Source organism: Neomonachus schauinslandi, chromosome X (genome assembly GCF_002201575.2).
Source record: "Neomonachus schauinslandi chromosome X, ASM220157v2, whole genome shotgun sequence".
Taxonomy (NCBI): Eukaryota; Metazoa; Chordata; class Mammalia; order Carnivora; family Phocidae; genus Neomonachus; species Neomonachus schauinslandi.
In genome coordinates, this window is record NC_058419.1 from 74,432,856 (window position 1) to 74,448,221 (window position 15,366).

Genomic DNA, 15,366 nt, shown 5'->3' on the forward strand with positions numbered 1-15,366 from the left:
CCAGGAGTGCCTGAGACATATCACACATATCCCACCCAGGAGTCCAGGGGAGTGGCTGCAGGCTGTCAGCTTGTGCTTTGCCCTCAGCTTGCCTTTTGCTCCCTCATCACCCCCACCATGAAAAATGAATGAAATCTAAGTATTTTGGTTCCACCCTATCTCAGAGATTTTGAAGATGGATACCTATTGTGATCTTGGAAGTTTAAACCCTAGGCACTGGGGGGTAGAGAAAAGAAATTTCCACCCCTGGGAAGGGAGGGAGACTGGGTAGCTCATTGAAATATTTGAATCATGGGAATTTGGGCACTCCAGGATCAGGATCCCCCCAAGCAGTGCAGTGAGGTGGGGGGAAGAATTCAGTTGGTGATGCTCCCTCTCAGGAAGCTGATTCCATCCATTCCATCCAGCAGCATCTTCTGGATTTCCATGATGGCCTTCTGAATTTCAATCTGGAAGCTATCCCTGAGCCAGCAGTAGATGTAGGGGTTGTCGCAGGAGCCAGCCAGTGGAAGAAAAAGTAGAGACCATCGCAACTTGAGATGGATTCCTTGAATAGCATCAAATAGAGGTTGAGGGGAAGTCAGCAGATGGTATAGAGAAGCACCACAGTCATCAGCATCTTCAGGGTCTGCTTCTTCCCACACTGGTAGATGTAGGTGTGGATATTTATGTCATCAACAGCATTATTTGATGTAGGAAAGACAATGTTAGGGTTTGAAGCCAAAGGCCAAGAAAGAATTCTTGAGACATCTTTGGTGCAAAAAGGTGATTTTATTAAAGTATGGGGACAGGACCCGTGGACAGAAAGAGCTGTAATGGGGTCATGAGGAGTGACCCATTATATACTTTCAAATTGGGAGGGGGTTAGGGATAGCGTAAATCTCTAAGGAATTTTGGAAGCCAGGTTTCCGGGACCTTGAGGGGTTAGGTATTGTTGGGAAAAGTCATTTATTACCATCCAGTAAAACCTTAGTCATGAGACCCTTCAGATGTATATCAGTGGGCCATATGCTTGGGGGATGATTTCCAATGCATGTGTTGGGGGGTTTAGAGATAAAGGAAGTTTCCAAAGGAATTTTTACATGTTAAAGTAGACTTACAGGATACTGGTAGGGAGAGGTCAGGCTAGGATTGCCTTTTGCTCTTAGCAAAGTATTAACATTAAGGCAGTTGAATCCCTAGAGAAATGTCACTTTGCCTGTTTCAAGGACTTGTCAATGGGCTATAGGTAGAAAGAAAATTTAATAATTTTTCTTCTGCCTTTGTTTCCCACATCATTATGGATCCACAGCTTCTAGGCCACATGACCATAGACAACCACCAGTACCATTAATGGCAAGACAAAGAAGAGCAAAAATGTACTCAGGTCAGGATATTTCCACATGGATTTTGAAGTGTACAGGAAACTGAAGAGGCAGACAGTTTCTTCAGTTACGTTTCTAGGTTATAAGAGTCAAAGAGAAAAAAAAAAAACAACTTTATTTGCCTTTTCCCTGAGTCCCACAGACAGGTATTATATGACAGGCCTTAAGGAAGAGACATATTTATTCTGTGTCTGCACTGGGCCTGAAGACTAGAATTATAAAGTAGGGAGCTTTAAGTTTCATCTTTCCCAGAACTCGAGCATGACATATAGGAAATCCATGGACCCCACACAGAAAGTGCTATGCCTAGCGACCACTTGTCCTGAGAGTTCTTGGGTAATCTCAATACATTTCAATTTGGAGAAATTTATTTTTGTACCCATGTTTTGAAATGGAGCCCCTGTTCCATAAGTTTGTCCATGAGGCTTCCAAGGTCATGGGTTGCTGAAATCCAAACACTGGCCAGCCTGTGTTCCTCTTACCCAATCTCCAGTTGGTAAAGCTTTTGAAAAATGGCATGTGGCAAAGCAGCACAGGTGGTCACAATCCAAATAAGAATGATTGCCTCACATCAGAATAATTTGGGACTTCAGGGGATAGAGCATCACCTGGAAGAAAAAATACCCCAGCCCAATTTCACAATTCAAATTAAGGTTACTTATTAGCCACTCATCAACTGACATTCTTTTGTAAAGGTGCAAAGACTTTGTAAGTGGATGAGTAATGTGCCCAACTAGTTCAGTTGACAAATGAGTGTCATTTTATTTTATGAAAGAGCAACATTAGTTAGTGTTTAGAGAAATATTTCAGTGGGAAGAGAGGAATCCAGTGGACTGACATCAAAAACTTCTGTCTCTGAGTAGGGCATTCAATGGAGAAAAGGGGTGGATGCCCAAAAGCATGACTTATTTTTCCTTTATCATATATGGATAGGTAAGCATCCCCATATTCCTCCATTCTTCCTCCCACTTGGCTTTCTGCATGCTCCCTTTTTTTTCTCCCTCAACCTCCTCCCATCTTGATTCCTCCATGGCTGCTCTTCTCTCCTTTCCTCCCTCCCTCTCTTCCTCCTCACCTGTGCCCCTTCCCATCTCCTATCACCTAGATCCCTCCAAGGCCCCTTTTATCTGGTTCCAGTCACACCCCCTTTCATTTCCCTCCTTGTCTCTCCCACCTCATTTGTTTTCTGGCTCCCTTTCAAATGATTAACAATGTAACCCCTCCCAGCTTCTTACCCTCTGTCCTACCTCCTTCCTTTTAAATCACTTCCAGCCCTCCTCCCAACTCCTTCTTCCTCAAATCTCTCCCTGTCTTCCCACTTCATTTGCTCAGCCCTCACTCACAGACTTCACAGCCACCTCCCAGACTCAACCTGCCATCAGCCCTGAAGCCACATCCTCATCTGATTCTTCCCTTCCCTCTTTCTTCCCTTAGCTGGTCCTGCAATACAGCAAATAAAAAAAAAAAGTTATCCAATGGAGAAGAGGAGCACTTTTAAAAATAAATCACTTTCTCACTGCCACATCTCTGTTCCCATAACACCATATCAAATATGGTGGCATTTTTATTATGTAAGATTTGATTTGGTGAAGGTTTGCATTTTACCATCTTGCAACCCTCCTAAATTATACATATACATTCAATAGATTGTTTCAAGGAACTCAGAGAATATTACTAGATCATTTGTATTCTTAGCTGTTTCCATCTACCTAGAAGAGGAACTTACCCTTTCATAAGACCTGAAGAGCCTGGGAAAACACATACTCAATGTTGGTCCAAGGAAATAGCAGCCATGGTTATCATAGTTACATAGGCACAATAGTACAGAGCAAAATGACTGAGGTGTCATGTCATCTTCTCAAACACCAAGGAATTACACAGATAACATACCTGTGATAGAAAGGGCACAGTGAGGCACAGGAACTTAGCCCTGAGTTTTCCCCTCTTACAAGTCCAAAAACACAAGTAAAAACCTTGTTTCACCAAACTGCTGAGATTATTGTCTCAATACCAAAGAAATATTTTCACACTGCAGCTCTCATACCTTTCCCATCTCTTCCCACACAAACGGTCCAGGTTGAAGGCTCAGACCCCAAATCACAAAAAAACTTAACCACCTTCCTGTCCAAGCACTGCTTTTGCACTTTTTTGTAGTTCATAATCACATGGTTTGAGACCCAATTGCCCAAATTCCAGCAAATCAGTTATAGTGTACCCTATTACTAGCCAGAATTGCACCCACTCCTCCTGGAATACCATCTCTGAAGCCATGTGACCTAAGTCAGCCAGATTTCCCATGTTCAGGATGTGGTCATGCAGCTTGCGCATCATGGAGAGCACATTATTCCAAATTGAGCAACCCACATCAGATGTGGCATTGCTCATAGCCCACACAACCTGGGAGGTGATGGAGGTGATTAGGTCATCAAAGCAGTTCTGTGCACTTAGAGCTTCTCAGATCAGCTTGTCCCCATAGCTCACAGTGTTGAGACTGGGGTTCAGGAAAGCCCCTTGGGGCAATTCTGTAATCAGGACATCCAGCTTGACACCTCTGAAGAACCTCAAGGTCCTGAAGCTACTGAGTCAGGGAGTGCCTGGGGAAGAGAGTGAGGGAAGGCAGGGTCTCCACCGAGCGCTGGGCCAGTGCTGCTCAGGGTCCAGGAACAAGGAGCTGAGATGGTGGGGGGTGGGCAGGGAGGTAGCGCGGGGACACTGGCAAGAAGGAAGGCAAAAAGACCAAACTGCTGGACCGTCTCACAATGGGCAAGCGTGCAGAACTGAGCTCGGCAGTCTAGCGGGCGAACTCCGCGGGCTCCAAATGCTGTGCAGCTTGAGGAGCACAGACAGCATCTCTTCCGAACTGGGGACAGCAGCACCTAGTGTTACTCCAGCATGGCTCCTCTTTCCACGCAGTCCGGGTCGTTCCAAGTAAATTTGTGTCGCAGTGGATAAATCCGTGTTTCTAAAGCCAGCCGGCGCTGCAGGCAGGGCGGAGCCAGGCTCTGCCACTAGCTCTGAGTCAGTGCTGGCGGCACTTCTTGCAGCTGCCCTTTATAGAAAGTGGAGCGGCCCATATAAGAGACAATGGGAAACTGCAGCTGAACATCCGCCCTGTCTATCCAGGCTTGGGAGCCAAAGAGGTTGTCAAAGTCTCTGCGGTTCCGGTCTCAGCCCCCCTCCTTTTGCTGCTTTTCCTTGGCTCCGCCTCCTCCATTTTGCTACAATAGAGAGCCCAGACTTACACGCTCTTCTTTCTGCAACCCCCAAGATCTGCCTTCATCACCTCTCTTTTCCCTTAATCTCCTTTTTTCTTCTGCACCAGTGCCCACAATACTGGCTTAGGAGCTGTGGCACAAGAAACTGAGAGGGGGTTATGGATACTGTAGTAGTGAGTGGACCATGGTCTGACCAAGAAGCCCGATGCCTCATTCGGTAACAGCAACTTTGGTGGCTGAGTGGTCTCCAGGAATGTCCTGCACATGTTTTGAGGTTGAACAAGAGTCTCTATGAGCCCAGGCTGGAGTCACCTGGAAGGGGACAAGTTCAGCATGATGCTGATACTCTGCTTTCTCCAATATGCAACCACCAACTTCACAACCATATGGTAGGGGCTCCTGTGCTCAGTGGGTTAAGCATCCCACTCTTGATCTCAGCTCAGGTCTCGATCTCAGCTCAGGTCTCAATCTCAGGGTTGTGAGTTTGAGCCCTGCATTAGGCTCCACGCTGGGTGTGACGTAGGGTAACTTCATAAAAAAATAAAGGAAGGAAAAGACAGAAAAAGAGGAAAGGAAAAGGGGGAAAAAAAGCTGTGTCTTATTTGGATGGCACACAGAACAGGGAGACATAAATCAACAGATGGGAAGGAGTTAATAAATGTTTGCTGTACCATGTAGATCTACCCAAGAGCAGGTACTGAGTTGGGAATTGGGAATTATTGATCTCCAGTTTGATCCCTCTGCAACAGTTTCCAAAGGAAAACTGCCAAGATAAATCAACTGAACATTCAGGGGATGTCACCTCCAGCCTGGCCCTGAGGATGTCTCCTAGAGCCTGGACCTGGGCTGGCTTCCCAAGGGCCCAAAAGGGCTCCATATTTGGATGTATTGACACTTAGTCAAAGATAAGACTTTTCTAAAATCTAACTGGATAAGTGCGGAGGTTCTGTGGCAGGGGCCAGAGTAGAAGGCTCAAACAGGCAGAGGCAGACTTCAAGTGTTGAGACATGGCCTTGGCCTCCACCAGCCTGTTAACTATGGTCCTTATCCTCTTTGGCCTCTCTGAGCCAGAATTCCTGCATCTGTCCAAACGGGGCTAGAAATACTTAGGTCCCAGAGAAGTGAGGGTTCCATGTAACAACATTGCTAGACTGCATTCAACAAAGGGAAAAATGATGCAGATTGTATCATACTAGCATCCTCAAACTTTTGACACCACTGCATTCTCTTTCTGCATCTCAGGCCCTGATGCACATGTGAACTTCTTGACCCACATGTCTTCAAAGCCCATGAGCTACCTGAAACCTTGCAAGACATCTTTAGTCAGTAGACAGAGGAAAGCCTGGTGCTCCTTCCTGCACCAAGTTCATCAGGGGAAGAGGAGGCTTCCTGGCCATCCTTGGGTTATAAGCACTGTACGGGGATTAAAAGAAGGGGAACTCAATGCAATATCTCTTCTTGAGCAGCTTACAATTGCACTAAAGAGAAGAATCCATACTCAGGAATGGTTAGTAGGCAGGCACGAGATATGCAAACAGTGCTGGAAGAGCAAATAGTGTAGGCTGGGCAGTTGAGGAGGATTTGTAGAAGAGCTAGCATCTGAGCTGAGGTTTAAACTATCAGATGGGCAGAAATTAGCAGAGAGAAGGGAGAGAGGGTGGTGAAACTTGACCCCCCAGAAGGCAGTAGCAAAACCACAAAGAGGGGAAAGGCTCCTAGCTTGTTCTAGAGACAAGGAAAAAAAAAAAAAAGGTTTTGAGTGGAGAGCTTAGTAGTTGCTGTTCCTATGCATTTCTCTAGTACTGCAGGCTTTTCTAAGGAGTTTCCATAGAGATAGAGTGACTAAAAGTTAAGGAAACTAGTTTTACTATTATTAGTGGAAGAAGGCAGACTCCTTGGCACATTAAGAGCCAGAATAGGTGCATTAGTTGATGTGATCATTTCAAGTTATCTGTCCATCTAGCTTCTGGCTTTGCTCAGGCAAAATGGCCCCCAGTTCTTACAACTTGGCCCCTCTGGAGGTGCTCAGTCATGGCCACTGTAGACCATTCTTTTTCTACACAACTACATTTCACATTGAGTTTCCTCTCTCCTCTAAAGTCACCACTTCCCTACTCTATCTTCTAAGATATACACATAAAAACAAGCAACCAACCAAACAAAAACTATACATATGTAAGGCATAAAGGACCTACATTTTTCACCAGACCCCTAGTGACAGGTCCAACCTTGGTTCCTTTGCTCTCAGTGTAGTTAATAGAGTCCTACAAGTGTCCTTAACAGAGAAGAAAGGTTTTAAGGAGCCTATTCTAATCCAAATTTCCCATTCTCAGTTATCGCTACCCACAGCTTCAATGACGTCTTCTTTTATTAAGTTTTTATTTTAATTCCAGTTAGTTAACATAGAAGGTGTTACAGGTGTACAATATAGTGACTCAACACTTCCATACAACACCCGGTGCTCATCACAAAAAGTGCCCTCCTTAATCCACATCACCTATTTTACCCATCCCACCACCCCTCCCCTCTGGTAACCATCACATTATTCTCTATAAGATAGAGTCTGATTCTTGGTTTCTCTCTCTCTCTTTTTTCTCTTGTGCTCACTTGTTTTGTTTCTTAAATTCCATGTATGAGTGAAATCATATGGTATTTGTCTTTCTCTGACTCACATTTTTCATCTAGCATTATACTTTCTAGCTCCATCCATGTCCTTGCAAATGGCAAGAATTCATTCTTTTTTATGCCTCAGTAAAGTGCCATTGTATATACACACACCAAATCTTCTTTATCCATTCATCAGTCAATGAACACTTGGGCTATTTCCATAATTTGGTTATTGTAGATAATACTGCTATAAACATCATGGTGCACATATCCCTTTGAATTAATACTTTTGTATTCTTTGGGTAAATACCTAGCAGTGTAATCACTGGATCATAGGGTAGTCCTATTTTTAATCTTTTGAGGAAACACCATGTCGTTTTCCACAGTGGCTGCACAAGTTTGCACCAACAGTGCAAGATGGTTTCTTTTTCTTCACATCCTTGCCAAAACTTGTTGGTTCTTGTCTTCTTGATTTTAGCGATTCTGACAGGTGTGAGGTGATATCTCATTGTAGTTTTGATGTACATTTCCCTGATGGTGAGTGATGTTGAACATCTCTTCAAGTATCTGTTGACTGTCTGTGGCTTCTCTGGAAAAATATCTATTCATGACTTCTGCCCATTTTTTGACTGGATTATTTGTTTTTTGGGTGCTGAGTTTTATAAGTTCTTTATATATTATAGATACTAACACTTTATCAGATAGGTCATTAGCAAATATCTCATCTCATTCCAAAGCTTTCCTTTTAGTTTTGTGGATTGTTTCCTTTCTGTACAGAAGCTTTTTATTTGGATATAGTCCCAATAGTTTATTTTTGCTTTTGTTTCCCTTGACTCAAGAAGATGTACTTAGTAAGAAGTTGTTACAGCCAATGTCAAAGAAGTTACTGACTGTGTTCTCTTCTAGGATTTTTATGGTTTCATGTCTCACATTTAGGTCTTTAATCCATTTTGAATTTATTTTTGTGTATGGTGTAAGAAAGTGGTCCAATTTCATTCTTTTGCATTTTGCTGTCTAGTTTTCCCAACAATATTTGTTGAAGAGACTCTCTTTTTTCCATTGGAAATTCTTTCCTGCTTTGATGAAAATTAATTGACCATATAGTTGTGGGTTCCTTTCTGGGTTTTCTATTCTGTTCTATTGATCTATGTGTCTACTTTTGTGCCAGTACCATATTCTTTTGATTAATATAGCTTTGTAATATAACTTATAATGTAATATAAGTCCAGAATTGTGATGCCTCCAGTTTTGCTTTTCTTTCAAGTTTGCTTTGGTTATTAAGGGTCTTTTGTGGTTCCATACAAATTTTAGGATTGTTCTAGCTCTGTAAAAATTGCTCTTGGCATTTTTTAAATTTTATTTTATTATGTTATGTTAGTCACCATACAATACATCATTAGTTTTTGATGTAGTGTTCCATGATTCATTATTTGCGTAGAACACCCAGTGCTCCATTCAATACATGCCCTCCTTAATACCCATCACTGGGCTAACCCATCCACCCAACCCCTTCCCCTCTAAAACCCGCAGTTTGTTTCCCAGAGTCCATAGTCTCTCATGGTTCGTCTCCCCCTCCGATTTCCCCCCCTTCATTTTTCCCTTCCTACAATCTTCTTCTTTTTTTTTTAACATATAATGTATTATTTGTTTCAGAGGTACAGGTCTGTGATTCATCAGTCTTACACAATTCACAGTGCTCACCAGAGCACATACCCTCCCCAGTGTCTATCACCAAGCCACCCCATCCCTCCCACCCCCCACCACTCCAGCAACCCTCAGTTTGTTTCCTGAGATTAAGAATTCCTCATATCAGTGAGATCATATGATACTTGTCTTTCTCTGATTGACTTATTTCGCTCAGCATAATACCCTCTAGTTCCATCCACATCATTGCAAATGGCAAGATTTCATTGTTTTTTTTTTTTTTTTGATGGCTACATAATATTCTATTGTATATATATATACCACATCTTCTTTATCCATTCATCTGTCAATGGACATCTTGGCTCTTTCCATAGTTTGGCTATTGTGGATATTGCTGCTATAAACATTGGGGTGCACATACCCCTTTGGATCAATACATTTGAGTCTTTGGGGTAAATACCCAGTAGTGCAATTGCTGAGCCATAGGGTAGCTCTATTTTCAACTTTTTGAGGAACCTCCATACTGTTTTTCAGAGTGGTGCACCAGCTTGCATTCCTACCAACAGTGTAAGAGGGTTCCCGCTATTGGCATTTTGACAAGGATTACATTAAATGTGTAGATTGCTTTGGGTAGATATTTTAACAATATTTGTTCTTCCAACTCATGACCATGGGATATCTTTCCCTTTCTTTATGTCCTTTTCAATTTCTTTCTTCAGTGTTTTATGGTTTTCAGAGTACAGGTCTTTTACCTATCTATTTAGGTTTATTCCTAGGTATCTTATTGGTTTGGGTGCAATTGTAAATGGGGTTGATTCCTTAAATTCTCTTTCTGCTTCTTTTTTATTGGTGTATAACAATGCAACAGATCTCTATATGTTCATTTTGTATCCTGTGACTTTATTGAATTCATTTATCAATTCTAGCAGTTTTGGTGGAGTCTTTCAGATTTTCTATATATAGTATCATGTCATCTACAAATAGTGAAAGTTTTACTTCTTTGCTGATGTGGGTGCATTTTATTTCTTTTTGTTGTCTGACTGCGGAGGCTAGAACTTCCAGTACTATGTTAAATAAAAGTGGTGAGAGTGAATATTTCTGTCTTGTTTCTGACTGTAGAGGAAAAACTCTCAGTTTTTCCCCATTGAGGATGATATTAGCTGTGGGGTTTTCATATGTGGCCTTTATTATGTTGAAGTATGTTCCCTATAACCCGAATTTGTTAAGAGTTTTATCATGAATGAGTGTTATACTTTGTCAATTACTTTTACTGCATCTATTGAGAGGAATTTTTAAAAGAGTTTATTTATTTGAGAGAGAGAGTGAGAGAGCATGAGTAGGGGGAGAGGCAGAGGGAGAATCATACTCCAGCTGAGTGGGGAACCAGATGCAGGGCTCAATCCTGGGACTCTGGGATCATGAGCTGAGCCAAAGGCAGACGCTTAACTGACTGAGCCACACAGGCACCCCTATTGAGAGGATTACATGGTTCTTTTCCTTTCTTTTATTAATGTGGTGTGTCACACTGATTGATTTGTGAATATTGAACCTCCTCTGCAACCCAGGAATAAATTCCATTTGATCATGGTGAATAATTTTTTAAATGTATTGTTCAATTCAGTTTGCTAGTATTTTATTGAGAATTTTTGCATCTATGTTCAAGGATATTGGCCTGTAATTCTCTTATTTTAGTGGTGTCTTTGGTTTTGGTATCAAGCTAATTCTGGCCTCATAGGATGCATGTGGAAGTTTTCCTCCCTTTTCTAATTTTTGGAATAGTTTGAAAAGAATAGGTGTTCATTCTTTAAATGTTTGGTAGAATTTGCCTATGAAGCCATCTGGTCCTGGACTCTTATTTGTTGGGAGATTTTTGATTACTGACTCAATTTCTTTACTGGTTATGGGTCTGTTCAAGTTTTCAAATAGAAAACTTCCTGTTTCAATTTTGGTAATTTATGTTTCTAGGAATTTATCCATTTCTTCCAGATTGTCCAGTTTGTTGGCATATAGTTTTTCATAATATTCTCTTAGAGAAGTTTACATTTCTGTGATGTTGGTTTTATTCTCCTCTTTCATTTGGGATTTTATTTACTTGGGTCCTTTGATAAGTCTGCCTAGAGGTTTATCAATTTTATTTTATTTTATTTTTTCAAAGAACCAGTTCTGGTTTCATTGGTCTGTTCTATTGTTTGTTTTTTTTAAGTTTCAATATCATTTATTTCTGCTCTAATCATTATTATTTCCTTCTTTCTGCTGTCTTTAGGCTTCATTTTTTGTTCTTTTTCTAGCTCCTTTAGGTATAAAGTTAGGTTGTTTATTTGAGATTTTTCCTGCATCTTGAGGCAGGCCTGTATTGCTATATAATTCCCTCTTAGGAACACTTTTGCTGCATCCCAAAGGTTTTGGACAATCATGTTTTCATTTTCATTTGTTTCCATGTATTTTTTTTTTCTTCTTTGATTTCTTGGTTGACCCACTCATTGTTTAGTAGCATGTTGTTTAACCTTCATGTATTTGTGGTCTTCCTAGATTTTTTCTTGTGATTGATTTCTAGTTTCATAGTGCTGTGGTCAGAAAAGGTGCATGGTATGACTTCAATCTTTTTGAATTGGTTGAGGCCTGATTTGCTACCTATTATGTAATTTATTCTGGAGAATGTTCCATGTGCACTTGAAAAAAATGTATACTCTGCTGTTTTAGTATGCAATATTCCAAATATATCTGTTAAGTCCATTTGGCCCAGTTTGACTCAAAGCATTGCTTCCTTGTTTATTTTCTGTTTATGTGATGTAAGTGGGGGCTAAAATCCCCTATTATTATTGTATTATAATCAATTAGTTCCTTTATGTTTTTTATCATTCTCTATATTTGGGTGATCCCATATGTGCGCATACATATTTATGATTGTTTGATCTTCATGTTGGATTGTCCCCTTCATTATGATATAATGCACTTCTTTTTTTTTTAAGAGAGAGTGGGAAGGGGCAGAGGGAGAGAGAGAATTTGAGCAGGCTCCACACCTAATGCAGAGCCTGATGTGGGGCTCAATTTCACGACCCTGAGAGCATAACCTGAACCAAAATCAAGAGTTGGACACTTAACTGACTGAGCCACCCAGGAGCCCAGTATAATGTCCTTCTTTGTCTCTTGTTACAGTCTTTGTTTTTAAGTCTAGTTTTTCCAATATAGGTATTGTTACTCCAGCTTTTTTTTTTTTTTGACATCGATTTGCATGAAAATATTTCTCTACCCCCTCACTTTCAATTTCAGGAGTCTTTAGGTCTAAAATAAGTCTCTTGTAGGTAGCATATAGATGAGTTTTTTGTTTTAATCCATTCTGGCACCCTATGTCTTTTAATTGGAGTATTTAGTCCATTTACATTCAAAATGATTATTTTTTTAAAGATTTTATTTATTCATTTGACAGAGAGAGACATAGCGAGAGAGGGAACACAAGCAGGGGGAGAAGCAGGCTTCCAGCAGAGCAGGGAGCCCTATGTGGGGCTCAATCCCAGAACTCCGGGACCATGACCTGAGCTGAAGGCAGACACCCAACAACTGAGCCACTCAGGTGCCCCCAAAATGATTATTAATAGATATGCATTTATTGCCAATTTATTACTTGTTTCATCATTGTTCCTGGGGATTTTCTCTGATCCTTTCTTGTATACTTTCAGTAATGGGGAGCTCTTTAACTGTAGAGCCATCCCATTCTCTTTTAAGACTTAGAACATCTCTTTATGTTATCAAATACAGTCTTCTAAAGAGCTGAAATTTCCCTCTCTCCCACCGATGGTCACCATTCTTTCCTAGAGTCTACTACAATTAGGCCAATCTCTCTTCCACATGACAATCTTTTAGCTTTTGAAGATAAAAATCTGATTCCCACCTAAGTCTCTTGCCTCTTCCTGCAGGTTAATCCTGTATACTTTCACAAATAGTTGTGGTCATAGTCATAGCAATAATAGACTACTGAGAAAGTTGATACAGTAGGTATGGAAAGAAGTGTTCAGAGACCAGCTAATCCAGCCCTCTCAATATTAATGTAATGGAACCAAGGCTCAGGAAGACTTCTGATCAGATCTAGTGAACTTAGTCCTCTGTTGCTTCCTTATCTTGTTCTCTTTTTTCTCAGTTCCCCAGTTCCACTAAACTGGAATTCAGCAAATGATCTATCAGTTATTTGACATGATAGTGTTCATTGACTCATAATTATGTTTGTGCTCCTACAGGATTTAAATCACATGAACAAACACAGAAAATTTTAAGCTCACCTTCTCACAGATGCAGACTCTAAGAACAAGAGAGGGAAGGGCAATAGACGAGACGGTTGAGTCAGCACTAGAACTCCTGTCTTATGACTGCTGCCTAACCCAGGGCTCTTTTCTCTGCCTTCAGGTTCTCAAGTATGCCATCCCATAACTATGGACTCTGTCTCATTTTCCATACCTTATTTCTCCCTCCCTGAAAATGGAGAAGGATTTGCTGGTGGGCATTATATAATCTTCTTTGGCACAGTGTAGTGCTTCAATAAATGCAATTTGAATGAATAAATGGCTAAATGAATGCTTGTTCATAGCCATATAATTTTGGAATATTTAAGCCAGAAAGTTCCTGAGAGATATCTGATCAATCCACTCATTTCTTCGGTAGAAATAACTGAAGCTCCCAAATTGTGTTTTTTCACAGCTGGGAGTTGGAACAGTAACTTCTGAATCCTATTTTCTCCCTAACTTGCAGTATAATCTTGGGTGAGCATTTCTCCTTTCTGGGGCTCTTTCTTATCTATACAACGAGGGGATTGGATTCAATCTTCTAAGGGCCCTTCTAACTCAAATATCTTGTGATATTCGTCACTATCATTGTATACAATTAAGCTATTTTTCACTTTTATATTTCAAACTGCAGACAGGGTATAAAAATAATCAAATATGTAGGAAATCATCTCTATCATTAACCCCTAAAAGTGTACCTGATATGAAAAGTGTATGTGATATGAAAAAGGGTTTCCTTGAGGCATCTTGTGTTTAATAAAAATACTTATAATAGTAACTGAAACAATGGTAATAGCAACTGGAAGTAGCATCCCAGTCTTTTCTCTGATTTGTCTCTGCAAACAAAGTCCCTGCATAGGATCCACTTTTGGAAGGATGCATAGAGGGGCAGAAATATTGGAAAATTAGGATGAGGTCTGGGAAAATTTCAAACACATTATCTCCCTTTTGTCTTGAATGTGAAGGCTACATAACTTGCCAAACTTCCATTATACATGTATCCACTATATGCCAGGCACTATTTGTGTAATACTGACATAGCAATGAACAAGATAGACAAAGTCCCTATCTTTGTGGTACTTACATTCCAGTGCGGGGATAACTGACAATAAATAAGAAAGCAGATAAACAAAATAACATTTCATCATGACAAGTGCTATGAAGAAAATACAATTGATTGAAGTGATAAGGAGAGAGACTAGGGTTATTATAACTCTTTAGATTGGATGAACTAAGCCTATCTGGGAATGTGATCTTTGAGTTGAAACCTAATTGATGAGAAGGAACCAATCAAGTAAAAATCGAAGGTGCAGAGAGTCATACTAGGCAGAAAGAAGAGCAAGTGTAAAGGTCCTGAGATAGGAACAAGTTTGAAGTGTTCAAGAAACACAGAGACAGTCTTCCAGCATAGGGACAGAATGTGATAAACAAAGAGAAAAGTGGCTTTATGTAATTCTTATCATTATCAAATGGTAAAAATAATCATAATAGCAGGCCTTTACCACTGTAGAGCATCTTAGAATCCTCCAAGTATACTTTCTCAATCATTACTTTATATGATGTTAAGAGCAACTTTTTCAGGCATATAAAGTTATCCCCATTTCACGGACAAGGCAAGTGAGACTTTTTCAGGCATATAAAGTTATCCCCATTTCATGGACAAGGCAAGTGAGACTCAAAAATATGAAAGCGATATGCACTTGTTTGCACCATCAGGATTTACCAAAACATGGGAAATTTTTGTTTTGTTTGTTTTGTTTTGCCTTATAGCCTCATATTCTTTTTCACTATAGCCTGCTATATTCCTCCCCCCCAGCAGCATGTAATGTTGCAACATTTTCCCCCTAAAGCCAGCCAATTAAAAGGCATGTGGGGCTGGGAGCTTGAAGGGATCAGTAAGGCAAAAAGCATAGCCCAGTATTTCTGCACTGGTTAAGTGGGCTTTTTGTGTATGTTAGGGCATTCAACCCATATTGATCTTGGTGGTCCTTATTGCTGCAGGTAGGACATGGGTCATCAAGACAGGTGAAAGAGGTTAGATGAAAATAAGACGTGGTTATGGATTCAGGCAGCAACCTGAGTGCTGTCCAGAGAGGGCAGTGTGCTTGGCAGTCTCTCTCTCAGAAGCATAAGATTTCAAATAACTTTAGAAACATAATTCATATTCTTTGCTCGAGAGATCACCAAACAGCCATCTACCCATCATCTTCCCTTAGCTGGTAAATGGAGATTTAAGCAAGTTATTATTTTTTATTTCTGTAT

The 15,366-nt window shown here is 40.6% G+C and overlaps 1 pseudogene; it reads right to left on the bottom strand.

Annotated features, from left to right (window-relative positions):
• Window positions 1-202: 202 nt before the first annotated feature.
• On the bottom strand, window positions 203-12,537 carry LOC123323380 (annotated as a pseudogene).
• Window positions 12,538-15,366: the final 2,829 nt, after the last annotated feature.